General features: G+C 35.2%; 1 pseudogene; it reads right to left on the bottom strand.

Moving 5' to 3' along the window:
• Positions 1-329: 329 nt before the first annotated feature.
• LOC109016209 lies at positions 330-7,996 on the bottom strand (annotated as a pseudogene).
• Between the last annotated feature and the right edge of the window lie 2,381 nt (positions 7,997-10,377).

The raw sequence follows: 10,377 nt of genomic DNA, 5'->3' as shown, positions 1-10,377 counted from the left end.
TTTGGGCAGGAGAGATTGTAATATGAAATACCATGACCTTTCCTTGAAAGGAGAACTACTCATGTCTGACATGGCCTTTTTCTATATTAATAATGAACATGTCAATGGTTGTTGAAGATTAAGTTGCATTAATACGGTGTAAATAGTTTTTTAAAGTGGTTGTTTGGTGTTACGCACATATATATTTGTTAATTTGTTGTCACTAAATCTTTTTAGGTTTTGTTCAAAATTTAAAAAATATATATGTTTCACCCCATAATATTATGTTTCGAAATATAACAACTCACTCAAGCTCTTTATAACTTATGAAACGACATTATAAAATATGCATTTTCCATTTCAAATGGAAATGCTATAGGGAACTCCCTTTCCAGTCACTCCAGGTTTGGAAAAGGGTTTCAAAAGCTCATATGGCACAATCCCAGCCCCGCTTCTGTTCTTCAAGTTCCTATTGGCATTCCTCTCATCAATAATCCCTTCAAGCTTCTTCAACCTCCCATTAAATCTCTCAAAGGCTGCCTTTATATGTCGATTCTCAGCCCATGCCGGCTCTATTGCCTCCCCTAGATACTCTTTATCGGGAGAATGATTTGATAGTATGTCCAAAACAGCCATGATTCTTATTGCTTGAAGTTGTGAAGGGAAGCATTGTAAGAGTGCACCTTCAGGCTTTCTCAAAAAGTTGGTACAAAATTCATCACAAGGTTCTTCAGAGGGCATATTGTTCCTAGCAATGGTAGGCCGATTTGGGAAATAACCCGCATAGGTGTATTGTCCAAAGTTCACGGCTGCATGGTGACCAGAAGTCACCCATATGATTGTTGTGATGATTTGTACAAGGTCTGTTGGGGTATTGAGGACCGGCCACCATGATTCATCCTTTTTGTCACCATGGCCAACTGTTCGGATTTCTGTCCACCATTCATGTAGCTCTTGATCAGACTCTATGACTGTCGGGTTTGGATAATAGTAATTGACATAGTCGCTAACCCATTCTTTGATGGTGTCCCAAAGGAGAAGGCCATTATTAGCAAAGGGGTAGTCCTCGATTGTCAGCTTTAGGCCATGTGGAGCAGTTGGATCCTCAACAGCAAGTCCTCTAGTAAGTAGTGAAGTCAAGAAATTAGTGAATATATTTGGAGATCATAGATCATATTGGCTATAATGTTAATTAAATTTGCCAATACATAGTATTCCTCTTGATTACTTTGATGCAACTTAAATAAGGAAATGTTAATCATAAATCACCTGTTAAGTAAATCAGCTGGTAGAGCCTCAAGGTTGAATTGCCACTACTGTTCATAAGCGACAGAGCTAAATTCCATTGAATACTTTTCAGGTGAGAATGAACTCTCAATAATCCCTCCTGCATTGATGAGAGCTTCTCGAGCGAGAGCATTAATCTCCATAGTGTATCAAAAATGAGGGAGCAATAGTCTGTGGATTGGGTGGATTGCACTAAGTTGTCTGTTTGTTGAAATTATATAAGGTTCTGTGCAACAATGAGTTCTTAGCCTGAAATTGAATAGATAAAAGAGCACAATATGTTAGCTTATTTGTACAAGTGCATTATGTTTCCTATTTTATAGCCTTGTTTGTTGAACAAAAATCATTCCAACATATATATTTTTCTCAGCTTGTTAAAAAATAACTGATCTTTTAGTGCATGGATAGAACAAGCTGTATTGGCATATTTCCATACAAGCTTGGGTTAAGGGTCTGGGAAGGTATACCAATGACTAACAAGTTGGTGATAACCGGAGTCGTGGGCTAGTACATGAGCTTTGGCAAGCCTCCACATCCAAACACCTGTAGCATCCCAACAGGGTGTGAAAACGTCTCTCCACTGTGGCCTTCCATCGATTGGGGGCCGAGTTTGCTCAATGGCCAACGGCCTTAACGTGCCCTCAGGGGTAAGAAAGAAGAGCGTTTGTGATCCATACAAAGTTGTGCCTTTAATTTCTCTTACTTTGCTCACAAAGGGTAAGAATAGATCATGGTAGTCTAAAATGTACAACTTCTTCTGACTTATAGCCTGCATGATTAATGAATATATATAGTTATAATTAAATAATACAATATTTATATTTGAATGATAGATGATTAATTATAAGAATGAAGGGGTCATAAATTTTATCGCCATATATCACGTGCAAGTTATCACATTCATGTCTATTTTCTGGTGTTAATTACCTCCTTGACAGAACAAACGCCTTTGATTTGTTGCTCAATCATTTCTGTAGTGATTGCTGATTCTTGATGGCCGTAAATCTTTGGGTCAAGCTTACTCTTCAAGGGCCATTCCTAAATCATGATTTTTAAACAAAAGTTTAGTATACAGAAATTAAAATCTACACATGCAGTACTTGTATCTTATAAGGGCCTAAGAGAATACCATACGAGTTCATGATCATGACATGTTTAATCATAATTACATGATCTATTAATAAGCGATAGTGAAAGACCATCTCGCTAAACTATTTTATTATTTACTTTCAAATATAATGCTAAACTTTAGATGTGTGGATGTGTTTATATCTATTATATTGAAACATATATATATATATTAATGTTATACTATAGTACATCTTCATCTCACTCCTACCCTACTAGATATGGTATTGTCCATTAATAGTCTTTGACTAAGATTTTTGTTTTTTGAAAAAACAAGATTTGATCTAATAGTTGATAAATATATAATTAATGTCATCATATTAATTCTAGAAAGAGTTGTCTCAATTCTTATTTATTCATCAAGATCTTTCATTGTAATTGACTGCAATTCATACCGTGACCAACCGTGTGCTATACGGGTTGAGACCTGCAAGAGTCTGCCTGGCAAATTCATCATCCCTAAACCAAAAGGACCTGTCTCCTGCACGTGCCAAAGAAAAACAATTTGAAGAAAGATTGCATAGGATGAAAGGATCAAACATAAGTTTTATGTCTCTGTTTTCTCACTATCCATTGTTTCTGGGGTCTCAAACCGCAACACATCATCTTGGGCTTGACTAATATCCTTGACAAGCCTGGGCAGGATGTTGAGTAGCGATACTTTGTTTTGTGCTTTATTAAGAGGAGGCAAGTTTACCCCCTCGTTGAAAAGTGAATCTATGGCAGTGAAGTAAGGGAATCCGAGTTCACCGTCAACGATTGCGATCTCTAGGGATGGTACCAATGCATGCAAAACAGAGTATAATGCCTTTGCGGCGAATGTTAGCTGCTTTACTTCTGAGAAGGATTCATCCCGTGGAATATAGACGTTGCTACTTCTTTTCTCCGACAATGGATCTGGCACAAATTAAGCAATTGTACGTTCATATGATAAAAAAGGAACGAAGTTGCATATTAAAAAATAATGAAGAGCTATATATTTACTGTGATTATATTTATTATTCGAAAAATATTATTTTATATTTTATATTTTATCATCTTAAATTATCATATTTATTGACGTGATAAATTTATATTTAACAGCTTGTATTCTTATTCTATAACGTTATACTTTACTTTATATATATATATATATACCTTCGTATGAACCTTAGGATAATGAAAAATCCTAGAGACATCTCATGCACGGACTTTTCACGATATGCATGAAAGCTTATAACATTGTCATAATATTTTATTTATTTCTTTATCGTTCTATTTTCTAATATACTTTTAATTTTCTTGAGCCTAGCAAAATGGAAAATGTACCGTAGAGACATTTTAATGATACCCATATAAGACATGCATTTAACAACATCATATTTCACAACTATATTTTAATATGAGGGTAATTTTATAAATGATATATGCTACTGAATTTACAAAAAAAAAATATATATATATATATATATATATACCATTCATTTAAAATATAATTACATAAAGTGTTGTGTGTAAATTATTTTTCTTTTCATTTTATACGTTTATTGTTAGAAAATTGATTTAAATACAAAAAGATTTTATAAAAATAAATTTATAAATTATCATAAAATATTAAATTTTAAAATTATTTTTATTATAAAATCCATCTAACCTATACTTTGAAACCATATTTATTTTGTCAGTTTATTATTTATTATTATAACACTTCTCTTATGTTAAAACACAGGATGAACTACCGATCAATGGGCCTTTTATTAATTTGAATGGTGGTGACTGGTGAGACAAGACAGCTATCAATTAAAGATATTGCAAATTACGTAAGACGTATTCAATACTCCCGATATTCTCTCGTTGAACCGGTCAATGTCTCCTTATTGGAATATATATTTTTTCTATAAAGATTGAAGGATTTTATTTGGGGGCTTCTTTCACTAAAGGCCTTATAGCTGCCTAGCAGCGGAACTGTGGAAGCTAGCGCCGCCGGTCCTACAACGTAATATTAATAGTCAACAATCTTAATCAATCTCTCTCTCTCTCCAATAATCTTGAATGGTTTCCTCAATCCTGTGATGATGATCATCACCTTATGATCAACCACTATCGAGACCTTGACCATGTCATTGAAAGATATCAAATATCCATGCCTGCCTTTTCTTAAAATCAAACCATCAGTTGCCACATGCTATGCACAATTATATTGAACGTCATGATTCCATCCATGTTCGTGTATGAGACGGCTTTCAGAAAAAGAAATATCGGAGAAACTAGTACAAATTGGAAATATCTCTCCGAAATATCAATTTCGAGCGATTAGAATCTTAAGCTAGCTGCATGCATGCATGGATACCAACAAACAAGTCTGATATACGTTTTTCAGATGTGACGTCGACTAAACAAAATCAAACTTAATTAAATGATCCATATATAGTATGCGCGCAATAATACAGTACCTTATGTCTATCCTACATCATCATCCTCGATCACTTTTATCTTATTATGAGGTGTCATTGTTTAACAATTTTTTTAAAAAAAGATAATGGTTGATTTAAGAATGAAGGAAAGTATCATATTTATAAAAATAAGATAAAAATAAGATAGTAGTGTGATATTATATATAAATATATATATCATTACTCCTATAATAATAATAATAATTGAAAGGATGTTCATATAGTACCTTTGTCACTGCGTGGTCGTCCAGTTCTACAGCGCCTAGGATATGGATGTTCCTTTCCGCCAGCACCGGTCTTTTCAGATCGTCACTACTATCGGGATTTCCAATATCGTTGTAGACATCATAATCGTAAATTCTCTCATGCGTCTTTCGTTCTCCTTCACCATTTCCTCTCAAAGTGACAAGCTCTTCTTCTCTTAGCCTCCTCAACCCTTCTGGTGTCTCTGATGGCAAGTATGACTACAGATCATCCACATCCAACACACATATATATGCATTATTGTCACGATCTAGAAGGAAAGAAAATCACTATAAAAAAGTGCTCTAAATAGACAATATTATTATAAATGTAATTCTCTCTAGGGAATCAATTTTTAAAAAATTAAAATCATGAGGATGGTTAATTTTGAATGTTCTATGCATTATAAACTACATATGGTCATCATAATTTTTTAATAAAATATAATAAGGTTTACCTGGGAAAGAAAATTTTAAATAAGAAAAAATAGATTCCTGTAATGTAAATATTGGCTTCGAATTATTCTAAAACTTGATTTTGTGTTATCCAAACTTTCAAATTTAAATTAAATTTGATTAAGATAAATGGCATGGATGGGATACACAAATATTCTGTCCTTCATGCAATGTGTGTGGATCTTACTTGTATATATATAATAACTTTAAATATTCATTAATTACATACTATGCAATTTATATTATCTCTCTCCAAAATAAGACGTTTGTCCCAATAGCATGCAGTAGTTCCAAATACTGCTTACTGCTTTTTTATACATTTTATGGTAGGGTTGTAGAAAAGGGACTACATGAAACTTATTAATTATTGAAGACCGTGCGAAACAACGAATTATTCGCATAAGTAAAATTAAAAAATGTTGCTATCTTTGTTTTTTAATTTTTCAAACCAAATATTATTGCATGTAAGTTAATTAGGCCAATGCGTAAAGCCCTCTCCCTATATATGCAAGGTCTTAAAATTAAAAATGAGTTTTTTTTTTAATTTTTTAAAAATAAAATCCATTTCATTAAATAAGATTTTAAATAATTTTTATATTTTTTAAAGTGTGCAAGGCCTCATAATACTAAATTTAATATTTAATAAAATGAATTATTTATATTTTTAAATAAAATTTTTAAAATCTTGCTACATAGAGACCGAAAAATTACATTGAGAGCTCATTTTAAATTATTATATTAAATATTATAAATTCAAAAAAAATTATTTAAAGATTTTAAATAAAATCTCATTTTATTAAAAATTTTAAAAATACTCATAAATTTTACTTTAGTCCTCAATTGTATTAAGCCGCCCCTAAATATTGCATGTCTCTCTCGATGAGAGTCGGCGAGAACCAAAGAGGTGGGCCGAGGCGCTGTTATTGCACTATTGTGAAAAGAAAGATATCTAGATATTATGTGTGTGCGCATATGAGTCATGGATTCATTTTATTTTATTGACTTAGTGTCGGTTAATGTACTGTTGTTCCTTTCCCGGTTATTAGGTCCTGATCACTTTTTTCTACTCTACTGTACATGAAAGACCTAATTGTAGTTTTAAGCACTAATTAGCTAAAAAAAGAAGTTGGAGGCCAGGAGGCTGACCTTGTTTCCGAAGAAGACTCTCTTACGAGGATAATCATGCTTTGAGTGAACCCATGAATTACAGGTCACATTGAGTACTGGACCATTAGGGAAGCCATTAAGGCTAATATCCTTGAGATACATCTCTTGGCTGTGCTCATTCTCCACAAAAATGGCCCCAACCTCTCCGAAATCTGCCGGAACTTCGAAACCTGACTCATATTTCACCTCCCCTTCATCTTGGCTCGTCCAGTGTGTGTACCCTTTGATTGTTTCCTTCTCTAATCTCGTCTCTTCAAAATCAACAAATTTATAATTAATACTACAATTAACAGTAATACTGCATGTTAATGGACCAGACCATAGAGATCATGCGAATTTCTATATTTATGGGTTCTTAATTAACCTATTTATATAGCTAGCTAGCCTCTGCGCCTCATGAATTATATATGGTATTTGGACAAATCAACCTATATATATAGCTAGCATTGCACCTACATGCATGCTATTTCTCATAATTTTGAATTATTTGAATACAAAGTATATAATGTCCACTCTTAAAATGATGAGGCAAAAACTGTTCCTGATCAGCTAGCTAAATTCAAAACAAACATAACAAATTACCACGTGCATGCGCGCAAGAAGTTCTTATCACATAACCTACGAACTAGTCTTTATCACATATATACTAATATACGTAGAAGTACTTGATCATGCACTTACAAAAATGAGTTGAAAATTTATGGATAATGGATACTTGAGAATAAATCGTTGTAGATGGAACCAAAAGTTCCATTTCAAGCAGGAAAAGCATGTATAAATTGACTAATGAATCAACTACAAATTAGAAAAAAATAAATCATATATACAGGAGGGTGCATGGAAACCAATTCAAAAGTCGCTCTTCAAACTTACTTTTTATATATAATAATTAAATGGTTCGGGTGTTATTAATTATATATCTTGAATTAATCAGTACTTACTAGGATCAAGCTCGGCGCTAACAAGCTCCAAGAGGAGTGTTTTACCAAGCCAGTCTGTTATATCATCTTGGTCTATAACAAGGTTGGAGAGGACGCCACCAACAGTAAGTTTCACAGTTACAATGGCTTTGACAGAGGTTGCCTTCTCGGTAGAGCTGGTTGCAACGGCTTTAATATTGCCAGGAACGAAGGCGGTTCGAGCATTTTTGTTTTTCTTGTGGAATGAGGGCATCGAAAATATTGAAAGGGAAGTAATACTGTTGCCATTTCCATGGAGAAATGGCTTGTACAAAAGGAAGCTGGGGGTTTGGGTCGAGGAGGAGGAGGAGAACTGCGACCGGAGACTTAGCTGTGGTTTCAACATGATTGTCTGCGCAACTTTGTGGGAGAGATATATATTTGGCTTGTGGTTACAGATGAAGCAAGCTGTTTATCAATGTTTCGTATATAAAAGAGTTGGGGGCATTTAATTATTGCAGCAATAATTTTTACAGAAATATCATGTTTACCTACCATTCTAAGTTGTTTCTATCAGAATAATAAGAAGTATATTGCTCAAATATTCATTTCATTCATATTCCAATACACTGTGCCTTTAACAGAATATATAGGCAAGTGGTACTGCAAGTAATAACAAAAAGCACGTACAAGGATAGGCATGAGGTGCTGCAAGTAATAACAGAAAGAATAAGTTGGTTACAACAAATCAGAATAAAAGGTAAATCATGAAGATTCTGGAAGCTCGTAGAGCTGCTAAGGTGGCTTCTGATGCTTCTCATTTGGTTGAGTGATATCCTCTGTATTTATGCTAATACGCCCCCTCGAGGCAAGTGTAGTATCAAGCACACGAAGGCTCGATCGAAGAGCAGAAAAACGATCAGATACTAATGGTTTAGTAAACACATCAGCAAGTTGATCTTTGCTGTTACAGAATTTTACTTGTAATGTTTTGGCAGCTACTCTATCTCGTACAAAGTGAAAATCAATGTCCATGTGCTTCGTACGAGAGTGATACACAGGATTAGAAGTCAAGTAAGTTGCTCCTAAATTATCACACCACAGAACAGGTGGTTGTGAGAGAGGAAAACCGAGTTCTTTGATTAAGGATTGCAACCAAATAAGCTCTGCAGTGGTGTTTGCCAGTGATTTGTATTCAGCCTCAGTGCTAGAACGGGCAACAGTATGTTGTTTTTTTGAACTCCATGAAATAGGATGCTTGCCTAGAAATATACAATAACCTCCAGTAGATTTTCTGTCATCTGGGCATCCAGCCCAATCAGCATCAGAATAGGCGCCGCATGTAAGACAAAAGAGGATTGTTTGGAGAGAAAGAGTCCATAGTTGATAGTGGATTTTAAATAGCGAAGAATTCGCTTGACTGCTGTCCAGTGAGATAGTTTTGGTGCATGCATAAATGGCAAGCTTTATTTACAGAAAATGAGATATCTGGTCTTGTTAAAGAGAGATACTGTAAGCTGCCAACAATGCTTCGAAATAAAGTAACATCATCAAAGGATGGAGAGTCAAATTTGGAAAGCTTTATCGAGGCTGACATGGGTGAGGAGACAGAATTAGCACCACTCATACCAGTTTTTTTTAACAGATCAGAAATGTATTTTCTTTGACAAATAAGAAGTCCATCCGAGAGGTACTCAAGTTCCAGCCCCAAAAAATAGGACAATCTGCCCAGATCCTTAACAGGAAATGCTTGACTAAGAGAGGCAATAAGCTTGTCAACAACCAACGAGGAGGATGCAGTAATTATCATATCATCAACATAGACTAGGATAAACATGCAGAATGAATCTGTGTGCATGATGAAAAGTGAGGGGTCTGCCTTTGATGCAGTGAAGCGGTAAGATATTAACCAAGAGCTCAAGGCCGAGAACCAAGCTCGAGGAGCTTGTTTAAGACCATAAATGGCCTTGTTCAATTTACAAACAAAATGAGGCCTCAGTGAATCAACAAAACCTTGCGGTTGTTCCATAAAAATTGTCTCAGATAGTGGACCATGAAGGAAGGCATTTTGTATGTCAATTTGTCTGAGACACCAACCATGAGTAATGGCAATTGAGAGAACTAACCGAATGGTGGTAGATTTTACCACGGGGCTGAAGGTTTCGGTATAATCTATACCGATTTGTTGATGAAATCCCTTAGCGACTAATCTCGCTTTTCTCCTTTCAATAGAGCCATCTGATCTCAGCTTTGTTCGAAAAACCCACCTGCAACCAATTAGATTAGAAACCGAAGAAGGGGGAACTAATGTCCAGGTGTTGGTTTGGACCAGAGAGTGATATTCTTCGGACATGGCTTTTTTCCATTCAGGAAATTTTGAGGCAGTGGTGAATGAAGAGGGTTCATCGGGAACCATTATAGTGGAAACGTAACATTGCCGAGACGGAAATGGGACAGTACCATCCGTGAAAATTTTTGGGTGAGAGGAATTTGTGAGAGATCGAGTAATAATCGGTGATCTGGGAGGAATAAGAGTGGTGGTGTGGGGATTAGATGATCTGGAAATGGAGTTAGGGATTTCAGGGTCGGGCGAGGAAGAGGAATTGGGGGAAGAAGATAAAGTAAAATCGGGTTGAGATTGTGAGGGAGATTGGACTGAAAGAGGATGCGAAATGGACGGGCTGGAAGTTTGTTGGGCCGGATTAGGCTCGGACGAAGGTGAGTGAATTGGAGTGGGATTGTGGGCTGGATTGGAAGAGTGGGGATAAGGCCCAAGGATAGAATTGG

This window comes from Juglans regia, chromosome 14 (assembly GCF_001411555.2).
Source record: "Juglans regia cultivar Chandler chromosome 14, Walnut 2.0, whole genome shotgun sequence".
NCBI classification, from domain to species: domain Eukaryota; kingdom Viridiplantae; phylum Streptophyta; class Magnoliopsida; order Fagales; family Juglandaceae; genus Juglans; species Juglans regia.
This window is presented reverse-complemented; position numbering and strand designations above follow the sequence as displayed.